This window comes from Podarcis muralis, chromosome Z (genome assembly GCF_964188315.1).
Source record: "Podarcis muralis chromosome Z, rPodMur119.hap1.1, whole genome shotgun sequence".
Classification (NCBI taxonomy): Eukaryota; Metazoa; Chordata; class Lepidosauria; order Squamata; family Lacertidae; genus Podarcis; species Podarcis muralis.
Window position 1 is genome coordinate 28,956,505 of NC_135673.1, and position 14,114 is coordinate 28,970,618.

The window sequence follows — 14,114 nt, forward strand, 5'->3', positions numbered from 1 at the left end:
GAGAATGGAAAACTGAGTGGGGTCACGATGGCATTCATCAAATAATTGAAGGGCCCTTGATTATAAGAGGGAAATGGCTTGTCCTTTGCTTCCACAGGATTAGTTCTAATGGGCTTGAGTTAGGTAGATTTCAGTGGAACTTCAGAAGCAGTCTCTTAATGGAAAGAGAAGTTCAATAATGAAACCAATTACCAGAGCACACCGCTCTCAGGGTTGATTTATATGAACAACTCGACATAATTGTTTGCTCTGAAACTATCATGATTCAGTCTCTGCATTGTAGATAGAATTTGCTGATCCGGAGGCATAAGTGCAGAAAGCTTTTTCTTTTCTATTTTTCCATTCCAACCTCCACATGCCTCTCATAAATATTTTTACCCATCTCTTGTAATTCCTTCTCCCATTCTCCTTTCATACTCAACTCATTATGCCTTGCTCCTTTTCATTCCTCCTTCCAGGTCCCTTTTACATTCACCTCTTCATCACTGGTCAGCTGCTGGATTCTGCCTTTTTAGCTGGAAAAGAAAGAACCTACTCATCTGACTTAATTTACTAGGGTTCTTTCCTTTAGCAACTGAAATAAATCAGCCTATTAACATCATCAGTAGCAGATGTAGACTGTGCTGCGGAAACCAGAAACTTGCCCACACACCACTCTTCCATCTGCTGCATTCTTCTAAATTCATATTCTCATTACTTGTGAAGAGCTCTCATTTTATCCTAAGTTTTGTCTTACTTAAATAGAAAATTGAAGCACATCAATACTGCAGTGGTAAGTGTCATTTTTCCTAGTTTTGATTAGTACATGTTTACTATATAGTCATTCTACTTTGTGAAGGACAGACCTCTGTTTGAAAGGCTATCCAATCTAAATCCAGTTTAAAGATAAAGAACTATAAGAGCAGGAGGGGCCTTGAAGATAAAAAAAGATAAAGTGGCCCATCAAGCTGGAGAAGGGGACTGGTCAGGTGCTCAAGGTCACTGGGCCCAGTCTTCCCCACTATGGTGAGATGTAAAAGGTAAAAAAAGATAAAGGACCCCTGGACGGTTAAGTCCAGTCAAAGGCGACTATGTGGTTGTGGCGCTCATCTGGCTTTCAGGCTGAGGGATCCGCCGTTTGTCCACAGACAGCTTTCCGGGTCATGTGGCCACCATGACTAAACCACGTCTGGCACAACGGAACACTGTGATGGAAACCAGAGTGCATGGAAATGTTGTTTACCTTCCCGTCTCAGTGATACTTATTTATCTACTTGCACTGGCATGCTTTCAAAATGCTAGGTTGGCAGGAGCTGGGACAGAGCAACGGGAGCTCACTCCGTCACAGGTATTTGAACCGCCAACCTGATTGGCAAGCCCAAGAGGCTCAGTGGTATAGACCACAGCACGCATGTTTATTTAAATTATAAGTAAATATTTCTTAATTGGAATCTATACATATGCGTTAGCAGATGCAAATTTTACGTGAAAAAGTCTTCTGTCATTCTTTTTGGTGATGAATCTAAGTCAGCCAAGTCGGTTAACTTCAGTGGGCACACTATGTGAGTAGGGCTAGCAGTGGACGCCACTCATGTATTCATGTCAGCTGTAGTGATGGCACTGAGGATTCAGCTTTTGGCCCAAGATGAACAGATCAAAAAGCAATATGCCACAGGCAGACTGCTGACTGAAGCGGGCTCTCACAGCTGACAAGGATCCAGTGTAGTACAGCTGAAACCGTGCCACCTCCACATCAGGGCCTCCCCCCCCCCGCAGTTCAGCTTGATTAGCCAAACTGTTGCTTTTAAGTTTGGCAGATGTAAAAAAGATGGGGTGTTTTGGGGATGCATATCGTCCTGATAAAAAGATAAAGGTAAAGGGACCCCTGACAATTAGGTCCAGTCATGACCGACTCTGGGGTTGCGGCCGCTCATCTCGCTCTATAGGCCAAGGGAGCCGGCATTTCATCTGCAGACAGCTTCCGGGTCATGTGGCCAGCATGACTAAGCCACTTCTGGCGAACCAGAGCAGCGCATGGAAACACCGTTTACCTTCCTGCCGGAGCGGTACCTATTTATCTACTTGCACTTTGATGTGCTTTCGAACTGCTAGGTGGCAGGAGCAGGGACTGAGCAACGGGAGCTCACCCCGTTGCGGGGATTCAAACCGCCGACCTTCTGATCGGCAAGTCCTGATACTGTACCTTAAATTACCAGGAGCCAACACAGCCCCCTCTAAAAGCTTTAAATAGATGTGAATGGGAGCCTCCCTCAGGGATGCGGAAAGCTACTGGTATCCTATGGAGCTTTCCTCCTCTCCATATACTTGACTAGGATAGATGGGGCAGTCCACTGGTTGGCTGCTTTTTCAATTTCCCCACTCCACCCCTATTTCCCTTTTGGGGGGTGGGGATGGGTTTCAAGCTAAATGATATTTAATTGGCACTGTTTGTGGCAGCCTAGAACACATACACATTATCCCTTGTGTGACACAGTCCTATTTGGCTTCTGAGAATGCGTCTTGTGCTATTTCTCTGACAGTCACCTTCAGCTTTCATTCCTTCCAAATCCATTCTTTTAAATGATTCTTGTTCCCATTAAAAGTGGCAGAGGGAAGGATTTGAAGTGTAAACCTCCTCACAGAACTTGAGAGTGGATGGAATGAACTTGGCACAAAGGCTGAAAGTTAACAGTAAGCAGAAGTCTAATGAAGTTAAATATTATAACAGTGCCAAATGAGATGCAATGGTGTTTTTTAAAAAATAAAAAACCCCTAACTTTAGAATTCAGGCGCCCCCTGAAACCCATTTCCTTTCCACATGCTTCTCATTTAATTCAGCCCTGTGCCTCTATTTTCTGTTCTGCACAAAATAAAACCCAAGCTGGTAAAATGTACAGCTGTCGGTCATTTCCCCTGTGAATGCTAGAGTTTTGATTAGACTACTCAAAATGGAAGTGTTATTTCAAGGTACTGGCACTATCAGACATGCTGGGGGTTGAAGGCAGAAAGCTCTTCTTCACTAAATGTGAAATATGTGAAATATTCGTATTATATATAGCCCCAGATACTCAACCAGAGGGAACAGGATGCAAGCCACAAGCACTCCATCCCATTTGTCTGCAAATAAATAAATTGCTGGTACTCTAAATCAGCTAGTAGAGGAAAAGCACTCATTTCTCTTACCATCAGATTAATTGCACACTTCTTTTGGACTAATTAGGACCACGCTCATTCTGAGGTCAGAAATGGAACAAACATTTCTGAGCCTGACCCATGTCATTCTTTTTTTAATACCATCTGCCATTACTATGACAGTGTGCTTTGCTTTTCATGCTTCACTACAGTAACTAGAAGATATGCAGGGTAATGGGGCTATTTCTTCCCCTTAGGTCTTTTTTACGGGAAATCAAGAGAGAAAGGATAAAACTGCTTTATTCTGTTCCTTCCCTTTGCCCTCCTCCAGAAGCTCTTTAGCATACAGTTCTTAACAATTTACAGAGAAAATTGCCCTGGAAGAATGAAACAAAAAAATGTTTTATTTAAAAATAATTATGATACTAACCCAAATCCCCATCTCACCGTACAAGCAGCTGCAAAGGCTTTCTGTTCCAAATGGGTGATGTAATGGGCTCTTTGTCAGCCAATGCTATAATAATGAATGAAAACCCTAGATCCTAAGCTCAGCCAAGACTCTGATGAAACTCTTAAGGTTTCTGGTGCAAAGAGCTGGGACAAAATGGATTCAAGCTTGATACGGTGCAATGCTGATCTTAAGGTTAAAATAAAACGGGTTGAAACAAGGAACTGAAATGTTGTTATGAGAGAACTGTGCAACCTGCTAGGCCTTTTCCCATTATTCATTGAAGCAGGAGAATTGGATGTGCAGTAGTACGTATACCGTCACACCCCAAACCTGTTTATGCAAATACAGTGCTTTTAACCTGTCCTTTCAGTGCATATCTAGCCTAATGTAGTTCCTTGTTCTGCTCTATTTACTTGAAATGTTTAATTTCATTTAGCCAATAATTAGGATTTATTTATTTATTTGCTTGCTTGCTTGCTTTCTATACCATCCCTTTATCCAAGGATCAATGGGCTGTTTACAACATAAAAACACAAAAATATATAAAGTAGTAACAAACAATAACAATAATACCCCCACCCCCTCTCTCTCACACACACAGTTTAAAAGACCATAGATTGTTTAATTAGCCAAAGGTCTGGGAGAAGAGGCATGTTTTTGCCAGGTGCCTAAAGATATGCAATGAAGGTACCAAGTGAACCTCCCTGGGCAGATCATTCCACAAACAGCCACCACAGAAAAGGCCCATCTCATGTTGCCACCCAGAACATGAAGAAGGGCCTCAGATGATGGCCACAGGGCCCAAGATAGGTTCTTGAGGTATTGCAGTCCTCAGCTGTTTAAGGCCTTATAGGTCACTTTGTATTGGGCCCAGAATGTAATTGGCAGCCAGTGCAGCCAGTTGAGCCAGGATTGGCATTATATACTCAAACTGTTTTGCCCTAGTGAGCAACATGGCCACTGAAATCTGCACCAGCAGAAGTTTCCCAGCTGTCTTCAGACACATTGTAGTAATCTAACCTAGAGGTTACCAGAGCATAATCAACAGAAGCTAGGCTATCCCTTTGGCACAGCTGGGCCAGCTGTCAAAGCTGACGGAAGGCACTCTGTGCCACCAAGGCCACAGCAAAAGTACCCCCAGGCTACATATCTGCATCTTCAGAGGAAGTGTGACCCCATCAAGAACAGGCAACCTCCCATCCATCTGGCCTAGGGAACCTCAATTTTATCTGGATTGGGATTCAGTTTGTTGGCTCTTCTCTACTCCATTACTGAGGCAACACAACAGTGGTTTACAGTTAGGTGGTTCCCACTGGCTACCCTCACCTAGCCAGTGGATCTCAAACCATCTCCCTAACTCACCAAGGATTTAAGACCCACTAGCTAACCTCACCTGGTTTAGCCGGCCAGTTGAAGCTGTTCCTGGGGTATAGTCGCTATTGCAAACTGACAGCTTCTAGGAGCCACAAGTGAGAGCTAAGTGCAAACTGGGAGCCAAAGGTAGACAAACTATTTCAGTAGGAGCACGATGCATCCCCCAGCAGAGGTACCACCCCATCCCTAACAACCCATACACATCAAATCGTACAATGAAAACCATAAAAAGTTTTTTAAAAAAACAGGCATCAATTAACCATTGTGTAACAATATATTGTTAATTGGCTGCATAGGCCTGGCAGAATATTAAAGATTTCAGCAGGTGTTTAAAAATTGGCATGGAAGGTAGTGTTGCAGGGGACTGGGCCAATGGCACTAATGACTCGGTTTCATGTTACCAGTTAAGCCTCGACAACCTGGGGGATGACCAACGACACTCTCAGTGATCAAGCTGGGATATAAGGTTTGAGGCAATTACTGAGCCTATGTTGTTCAGGGCTTTGTAAATTAATACAAGAACCTTGAACCTGGCTGGGTAGTAACTGGGCAACCCATGCAGCTGTTTCAGCAATTGTTTCAATGCCAGCAGTCTGGTCACCACATTCTGCACCAGCTGGAGCTTCTGAACCAGGCTCAAGGGCTTACAAGGAGTTAATTAAACAGAAAAATGACCAATAGTATTAAGTAACACTAATATAACAGCAGTAAATGAAACCATTATTAAATGCAGTGCCATATGATAACTCAAAATCACTTCAAAAAGCCAAGAAACAATTACAGTGGTACCTCTGGTTACGTACTTAATTCGTTCCGGAGGTCCATTCTTAACCTGAAACTGTTCTTCACCTGAAGCACCACTTTAGCTAATGCGCCGCCACCGCGCAATTTCTGTTCTCATCCTGAAGCAAAGTTCTTAACCCGAAGTACTATTTCTGGGTTAGCGGATTCTGTAACCTGAAGCGTATGTAACCTGAAGCGTTTGTAACCCAAGGTACCACTGTATGTTAAGCCATAGAAGGTCCTACTGCTATCCCTGGCATTAATTATCCTAATAGTTCTGTTTGCCCATCTTAAGGCTATTGTCATGGCTCTGCATTTCCTTTATTTGGAACGTACTGAGTTCCACAATCACATTACTATCTGGCTTATGCCACTGTGATCCTTCCTCTGCACACAGGAAAGTAGTATGTTAGGAAGGGTTCCTGACATGCTAGTTTACTGGGCTTCTTCTAGATGTGCAAGCTATTATTGGGTTGTTGTTTTTTAATATGTAAGAACACATGATTCTGCAGTTCTTGGGAATCTTTGGTACATAAGGATAGCTTCTGATTTAACATTTCCCCTCCACTGTAGGATAAAGCTAGAGGAATTCACATAAAAACAGTAAACATAAAGTTCAGTTTGGTTTTGATGATTGGGTAAACTTGATAGCCCTGGCCTTGTTGTACAAAAAGCACTATACAAATTGTGAAGGACAACATTGCATTTCAAGCAATGGCTTGCTGAAAATGCACTAGATGTGATACAGGCTCTAGAAAAATGATTCCTTTTCAATTTCACCATCACATGCACCAAAAACCATACAAATGCCTGGTACAATTAATAAAGTTTTGGCTTCTGAACACTACTGCTCTTTGTTTTTCAAATCTTAGCATAGTAACTATTGTCTTCCCTGGTAACCTTTTGCATCTATTCAGCTTGCCTTATACTTAGTTCCATGTAAAATGTTATTGCTAGTCATATGGTCATCAGATGTGCTGATGTTTCTGAGGGCGCTGGGATGAATAAATGATAGGAGTCTTCGTAGATTATCTTCACAGGGGCAGCAGCTGTCTGCTCAGAAACAGATGGTTAGAATGATCTGAACAAGCCTGATCTTGCCTTCTCAAAGTAAAGCAGATTTGAGGTTGTGTGTGCTTTTTGCATGCTGTTGATACCAAAAGTCACTCATCCTGCATTAATCTGCAGGCTTGTTTATGTGAATATGCATACATTTGGAAACTGTAAATGCAAAGATCAGCTGTTACAGCTTCATTCCAGAAACGTAATATGAAGGAGAATAACATAGCCCAACACATACATATAAGTTCTTCAATTTGATTAAAAAATGTTATTTTGCTAAAGTGACATAGAATTAAAAATCGTGCAAAGGTGAAACATCTGTTTTGTTATGGGGTGGGGCAGCACTCGTAATGTAGCATCCCCTTAGGTCTAGTTGAAAGGCAACATGTTTCTTAAGAAGAAGGTTCTCACACAGGATCAGCTAAATGATGGTGATGATTGTTGAAAATGTTACATTAGTAGGCTGCCCTGCTCCAATAATAATAATAATAATAATAATAATAATAATAATAATAATAATAATAATTTATTATTTATACCCTGCCCATCTGGCTGGGTTTCCCCAGACACTCTGGGCGGCTTCCAACAGAACACTAAAATACAATAACCTATTAAACATTAAAAGCTTCCCTAAATAGGGCTGCCTTCAGATGTCTTCTAAAAGTTTGGTAGTTATTTTTCTCTTTGACATCTGGTGGGAGGGCATTCCACAGGGCAGGTGCCACTACCGAGAAGGCCCTCTGCCTGGTTCCCTGTAACTTGGCTTCTCATAGCGAGGGAACCGCCAGAATGATGGAGGTGGAGACGCTCCTTCAGGTATACTGGACCAAGGCCGTTTAGGGCTTTAAAGGTCAGCACCAACACTTTGAATTGTGCTCGGAAACGTACTGGGAGCCAGTGTAGGTCTTTCAAGACCGGTGTTATATGGTCTCAGCAGCCGCTCCCAGTCACCAGTCTAGCTGCCGCATTCTGGATTAGTTGTAGTTTCCGGGTCACCTTCAAAGGTAGCCCCACATAGAGTGCATTGCAGTAGTCCAAGTGGGAGATAACTAGAACATGCACCACTCTGGTGAGACAGTCTGCGGGCAGGTAGGGTCTCAGCCTGCGTACCAGATGGAGCTGATAAACAGCTACCCTGGACACAGAATTGACCTTCGCCTTCATGGACAGCTGTGAGTCCAGAATGACTCCCAGACTGCGTACCTGGTCCTTTAGGGGCACAGTTACCCCATTCAGGACCAGAGAGTCATCCACATCCGCCCACCTCCTGTCCCCCCAAAACGGTACTTCTGTCTTGTTAGGATTCAACCTCAATCTGTTAGCTGCCATGCATCCTCCAACCGCCTCCAGACCCTCACACAGGACCTTTTCGCTGGACTTCATTTTAAAATCAGGGTTACAGTATTTTTCCATGTATAAGATGAGCTTTTCTGACCCAAAAATGAGGTTCAAAATTTAGGCTCGTCTTATACACGGATAGTGCTAAGGGGAGACACACGAATGGTTTTTTGGCGCAAGCCCGAGATTGTAAGTGGTGACTGGCCGCTTGATTGTTGAGGGGCAGGGGGATGCCGAAAATCACTCACCTGCCGGAATGCAGCACACAACCACTCACGTCGCTTACAATTGCCACTTACAATCTCGGGCTCGCACTTCGTTCCGACGGGTGAGCAATTTTCGACATCTCTCCCCCTCCCCCAACAATCAAGTGGCCAATCACTGCTTAAAAACTTGGGCTCGCGCTTTGTTCCAGCTGGTGAGCGATTTTTGGCATTGGCTGCTTGATTGTTTGGGGGGGGGGATCCCGAAAATCGCTCACCTGCCAGAATACAGCACAAAACCACTCGCTTCTCAGCTGCCTGATCACCGCCATTAGCCCTCTTGCTTGCTACTGCGGCAGCCAATAGACAACTGTCCTTGTCGCAGCAAGCGAGAGTGTGATTGGCGGCCACTGGCGGCGACTGAGGAGCTGATAGGTGGTCAGAGCGGTGTGGACCTTTAAAATTTCCTGTAATTTATTTAGTGTCAACACAACCTGCCCCAAGTCTCCACTATAGCCACACCTTCATCATTTGTTTTCTTGATACCAGAGTCTATTGCTGCCTCAACTACATGCCCCTTCCAATATCACTATACTTGCACTTATTTATTTCAATTTATTTTGGCGATAGGATTTATTTTGTACAGTTGCGCTTACCTTTGAAGCATTCTTTCCCTCAAAACGTAGTTGACCACTAACAGAATTACAATTCCCATTTTCCCATCCCCCAAAGCATAACTATGTTCCCCTCCCTCCCAGTGCCCAATTTTAATGGAAAGTGTTATTTAGTTATGCCATGTTTAGCTGAATTTGTACAATACACTTCATGAATTCAGAACCAGGACCAAGATGGTGCAAGTTGACACATGTCATGTGAGCAGTGGGCAGTGCCTCAAGTGGGGCAGCTGTGAAAGAACAGAAGCATAACAGGATGATATGATCCCAGGCCTCTTTCCCTTCGTATAGAAGATGATGGATGAGGGAACATGGTCTCAGGCCCAACCTTGTCATGTTCCCAAAAAAACCCAGGTGCTCAGCTGCACTGGGCATACTATGCACCTTCCCAATTGACAGAAGAGCAGATAAGCACAGTATCTGCAGAAATATGTTGCTCCAACATTAGCAAGCCACAATGAATTTTTCAATGGATCTTTTCTTTTTTATTAAGGTAAATTTAGCAAAATTTCAAACAATGAGTATATTCAGTTAATCAGGTTCTTTTTATTTTTATTTTTTTGAAAAAGGTGTTTTTTGTATTGCATTAAAAATTATTATTATTATTATTCTCTGAAATGTGCCAAAATAGATATTCATTTGGGTTACAAGATTTCAAGCTTCCTAGAATTTTTCATGAAAATATCTCAGCTCTTTTACTAAAGCAACCCACAAACCTCAGGAATGTCTGACACATTTGTTTTACGATACTATTATCACCATTATTTCAGACTTCCCCGCATAAAAAAACCATTTAGCACATAACAAGGTTAAAAATTCAAAATCTTGCATGATCTACAAAACAAAGGATTATATCGGAAGAAAAGTCAATAGCTGCCCATCACAACGATTCTTTCCAGGTGGCATTAAATTATGACAATCACAAAAACAATGATCTTATTTGTTTTTCTGTTGGTTCAAGTCACAGTAACTGAAATGAAGATGCAGCAAAAGTAAGTGGTAGAATTCTGATGTGGAAAATAGACTGTACCACTTCATACTGTGGGTAGGATTATTTATAAGTTTTCTTGTGCAAAAGTCTATCGTACAGTACAGTGGTGCCCCGCAAGACGAATACCTCGCAAGACGAAAAACCCGCTAGACGAAAGGGTTTAAGGCTGAACTGGGAAGAAAGACTGAGGTTAAGTGATTAAGTTAAGATTTTAAGAACTTTGATTTGGAAAACCGTTAAAATGATATCCATTGAAATTCAACTAGGAGGATAGGAGGAAGTCACTTAACAATGTTAAGAAGATCAGTTTTAATAAGGATACGTTTGTCTGTTTATTTGTTAGTGTGTTTTTTAATTTTGTGAAAATTAATTTTAAAAAATGATAAAAATAAAAATAAAACACACAAAACTTTTTATAGCATTTACCTTAGGTGCTGTTGCCAGTTGCGGTTAAGCCTCTTGTTTTGATCTGGCAGCCGCTTTCTGCAAGGGAAGAACAGGCATGATTCCACGTGGGTGGTGTCTAGTAAAATCTCAGAAGCCAGTGATGAGTTTAAGAATTTTTTTCTTATCAGTGGCCACAAACCATTTTTTGCCCCTCCTTTAACTAGCAGAAGCAGAATAAATTATTTAAAACAAGCAACATTCAATTTTGCATGTGTAATATAAAGCTTGGAATCCAGACTCGCAAAGGGCTCCAGAGACAGCTCAAGACCTTCCCAGAGCCCAGAAAGCAAGTCTATGAGCTTTTAAGCTCTCCACCTTGTGTGTGTTTAATTTGTGATATCAGCTGGCTCGTGGCCAAGCGTGCAAAGCTGTGGTTGTGCAAATTAAATGCATGCAATCTGTGATCCTACTGTACATTTTCCTGCTGTGGTTTTGTCTCCCTGGCGCCACTAGAGGGTGTCAGTAAGCACACAGCACAGCATCAGTTGAAGTGAACATTGTGAAAGGAGTGATATCAGCCCTGTATTCTTTATGAAGCATGTTTATGACTGAGGGACACCTGTTGAGTTGGCTGAGGTGAGTTTTGAAGCAAAAGAACTGCAAGTTCACAGCTTATATTCTTAACCATACTTTGCATTTGCTCTCATGAGACACCCTAAGAGGAATGGCTCTTTGCTTTGTAGATGCCATTTCTTAGTAGGTTAGATGCTCTCTGGTCATATCAGCATTAACATTGTGGAAATATGCAGCGGAATAAAAGAAAAAGGGAGAGCTACTCACAGCAGCTATTCTCATCGATCTTCTTAGTGGCTGCAGAAAAGAAAATAATTTGCTAAAAAAAAAAAAAATTCACAGAAATATAATATAGAAAATGAAAGCTGCCATAGGTTTGGGCTTTACTATAGTGCAGAGGGCAAAGGTTACAATATAGCACTAACTGCATGCTGAGTCTGGTTCACATATATTATTTTAGTCCAATGTACTATGGTTTGCTGGATGAAGATCCCCTTTTTGTATGCCATAATGCAAAACCTATTTTCCAATATGCATGAATCAGAAAACTGTGGTTTAATCTCCGACTACAAATCAGGTCATGAAACCAGGAAACTTAACGAACCTCGTAATTTTTATGTTACAGTTGTGAAAGAAAGAGCACGTGGATACAGTGCTAAATCTCAGTCCAATTACACATAGTTTACTGGACTGAGACTGCTATATGAGAAATAAATCATTTACGTGGTGCAGATGTAATCAATGGGAAGCAGTGATTTCCCAGAATGAGAATAAGCTGCAGCAAGCTTCGGGCCTACACATATAGACATTCTTCTGTCCCCTACATCTGTGAGTAGTAACTGATTTTGATTTAAAACTAACCACAATTCTTTGTGAGATCTGAACTCAGTGTTTAAAGTATAGTTTGGGAATGAATGAATTATCCTGTATTTACACTCTGCAACGTATTCCAATAACTATGCACAATGGCATGGTAGATGTCGCTCTAGCTCAGGGGTCGGCCAACTATGGTCTGGGGGCTGGATGCAGCCCAGCAAGCTCGTAAATCCGGCCCGTGGACCCTGCTGCCCGCTCAGTCAGTCCCTGCTGAGCTAAACTTGTGCGGCGTTTCCTTGAAAATAAACCATGGACTCTTCACCACTTGGGGACTGACTTTCACAACACTGCACGGTTCACACTGGCTGCAGGCAGCTTCTGCAGCCAATCTGAAGCCTCGCCGCCCGCGCACTGATGTAAAGCTGGTGTGGCCATGGACGCAGAGGCTGGTGGGCAGGTGGCGGGTCTGGGCCGCACCATGAGCATCGTGACAGGGCTTCAGCCGGAGCTTGATGTGCCTGCTGGCCCCGCGCCTGGCTTGCTGCTGCTGGTGCGCTGGACAGCTGTGCTGGAGCAGCTGGAGGGCAAGCTGCGCGTCGTCTTTCCGGTGCTCCGCATGTGCAGCCTGCCTGCTGACTTGGCCTCGGACGATGGGCCACATCGCGTGGTCACACCGCCTGGGATCTCCGCGGGGACGGGCTGATAGAGCAGCTGCTGCTAATCAACAACGCCAGTGAGTGGGCGGCACCGAGACATGCTCCTGAGCATGTGCAGAGTGCGTTCCTCTTCCAGGTCCAGAGGCAGCTGTGGGACCGACTTGCAGAGTATTTATATTTCTAAAAATATAGTCCGGCCCCCCACAAGGTCTGAGGGACAGTGGACCGGCCCCCTGCTGAAAAAGTTTGGTGACCCCTGCTCTAGCCTAATTCTCCATTTCTATTTCTATTTTGCTGAAGAGCAGTGCAAAGGGCTGAGAAAAGGCAGCAACAGACTACAGCAGTGGGCTTTCACAAGTAGCTGCTCCTTGTGGAGTAGCACCCACTCCAGGCTCCATAGCTGCTAAATATTGCTGGGGAAATAGGTGTGAGACCCGAGTCCCACATCAACTCCACTCCTGTGTATTCCCTATACAAAACTAAAAAGGGGAAGTGTCACAATGTCAAGCTTTTGGAAGAGGCCCTTGAGAAGAGGCTCAGATATAAAATAAGAGGGTGTGATTTTTTTATAACAATATGGTATTAAAAAAACATACCTGCATTGCCTCGTCTTCTGTATTGAGCTATTTTCAAAAACTTGTTTCCATTTCATTTTAATAAAAAGCAGAAGACTTTGGGACTAGTCATATTCTCCAAACTATAATGACCTCTTAGACACGGAGCTGATAGCCTGTCTTTGAGTGTTTAGTCCAAAAGTAACAAGCCATGCCAGCTCCAATTTAGTCTGCACACAGTATGAAAACATAGAAAAAAGCAGACACAAGACCAGAATCAATCAGACTTGTGGCAAATCTGATCACAGATACAACCCACCCCACTTATTCTGCCATTTAGTCAGGCAGGCTAGACTTCTCTATCCTTTCCTGCGAGCGTGGGCGGCAGAAGCAACAAGAACAATTCCAGTCCTTATTAGATACTGCACGAACCAAATCAATAAAACAGATCTGCTGCTTTCCCTCGCAACTGCAATTCTGAAGCAGGTCAGGTCTTCCCTGTTCTCAGATCATCTCAAACTCCCGGACTACAGTTCCCACAATACATCGGGAAGCAGATTTTTCTTTCTGCACGTCATTACGTCAAATGCGTCCCAGCCTTTTATTCTTCTTTAAAAATAGGAGAATTCCCGCCAAATTACCTGCAAGAAGGTTGTGGCGAGCTTTTTGCAAGGGCACATTCAGCGTTATCTCGCGCTTGACGCAGCAGAGACAAGCTCGAGAGAGGCACAAACGTGTTTGCAAAACTGGCGCTTATGTTTTACATATGCAGGCAAAGCATATGTAGTGACAGTCCCCTGAGTGACAGTCCCCTGCAAACTATAAACCACCCCGCTCACAGCTCTCTATACAGTATCATACTGTATAGAGAGCTGTGAGCGGGGTGGTTTATAGTTTGCAGTATCTATATCATAGCTGTCAACTTTTCCCTTTTCTTGCGAGGAATCCTATTTGGAATAAGGGAGAAACGTTGACATCTATGATCTATATATCTAAATGCACTAATGAATCAAAATACAAGCGGCTTAACAACTAGCTACTGATGTTTTAAGCGCCTTTCTGCACAGAAACAGCGCCGCCTCATGGCTCCCAATCACCACTGCACAACCATCTGGTACAATATGACAAGAAGTTGGAAGGA

General features: G+C 43.1%; 1 long non-coding RNA gene across 1 annotated transcript; it reads right to left on the reverse strand.

Annotated features, from left to right (window-relative positions):
* Positions 1–338: 338 nt before the first annotated feature.
* Positions 339–13,492, reverse strand: LOC114588960 (uncharacterized). Its single transcript, XR_003704550.2, has 5 exons — positions 13,406–13,492; positions 13,016–13,042; positions 11,215–11,244; positions 10,414–10,470; positions 339–515 (listed from the first exon to the last, which is right to left on the reverse strand). It is a non-coding gene; the product is annotated as an uncharacterized LOC114588960 (long non-coding RNA).
* Positions 13,493–14,114: the final 622 nt, after the last annotated feature.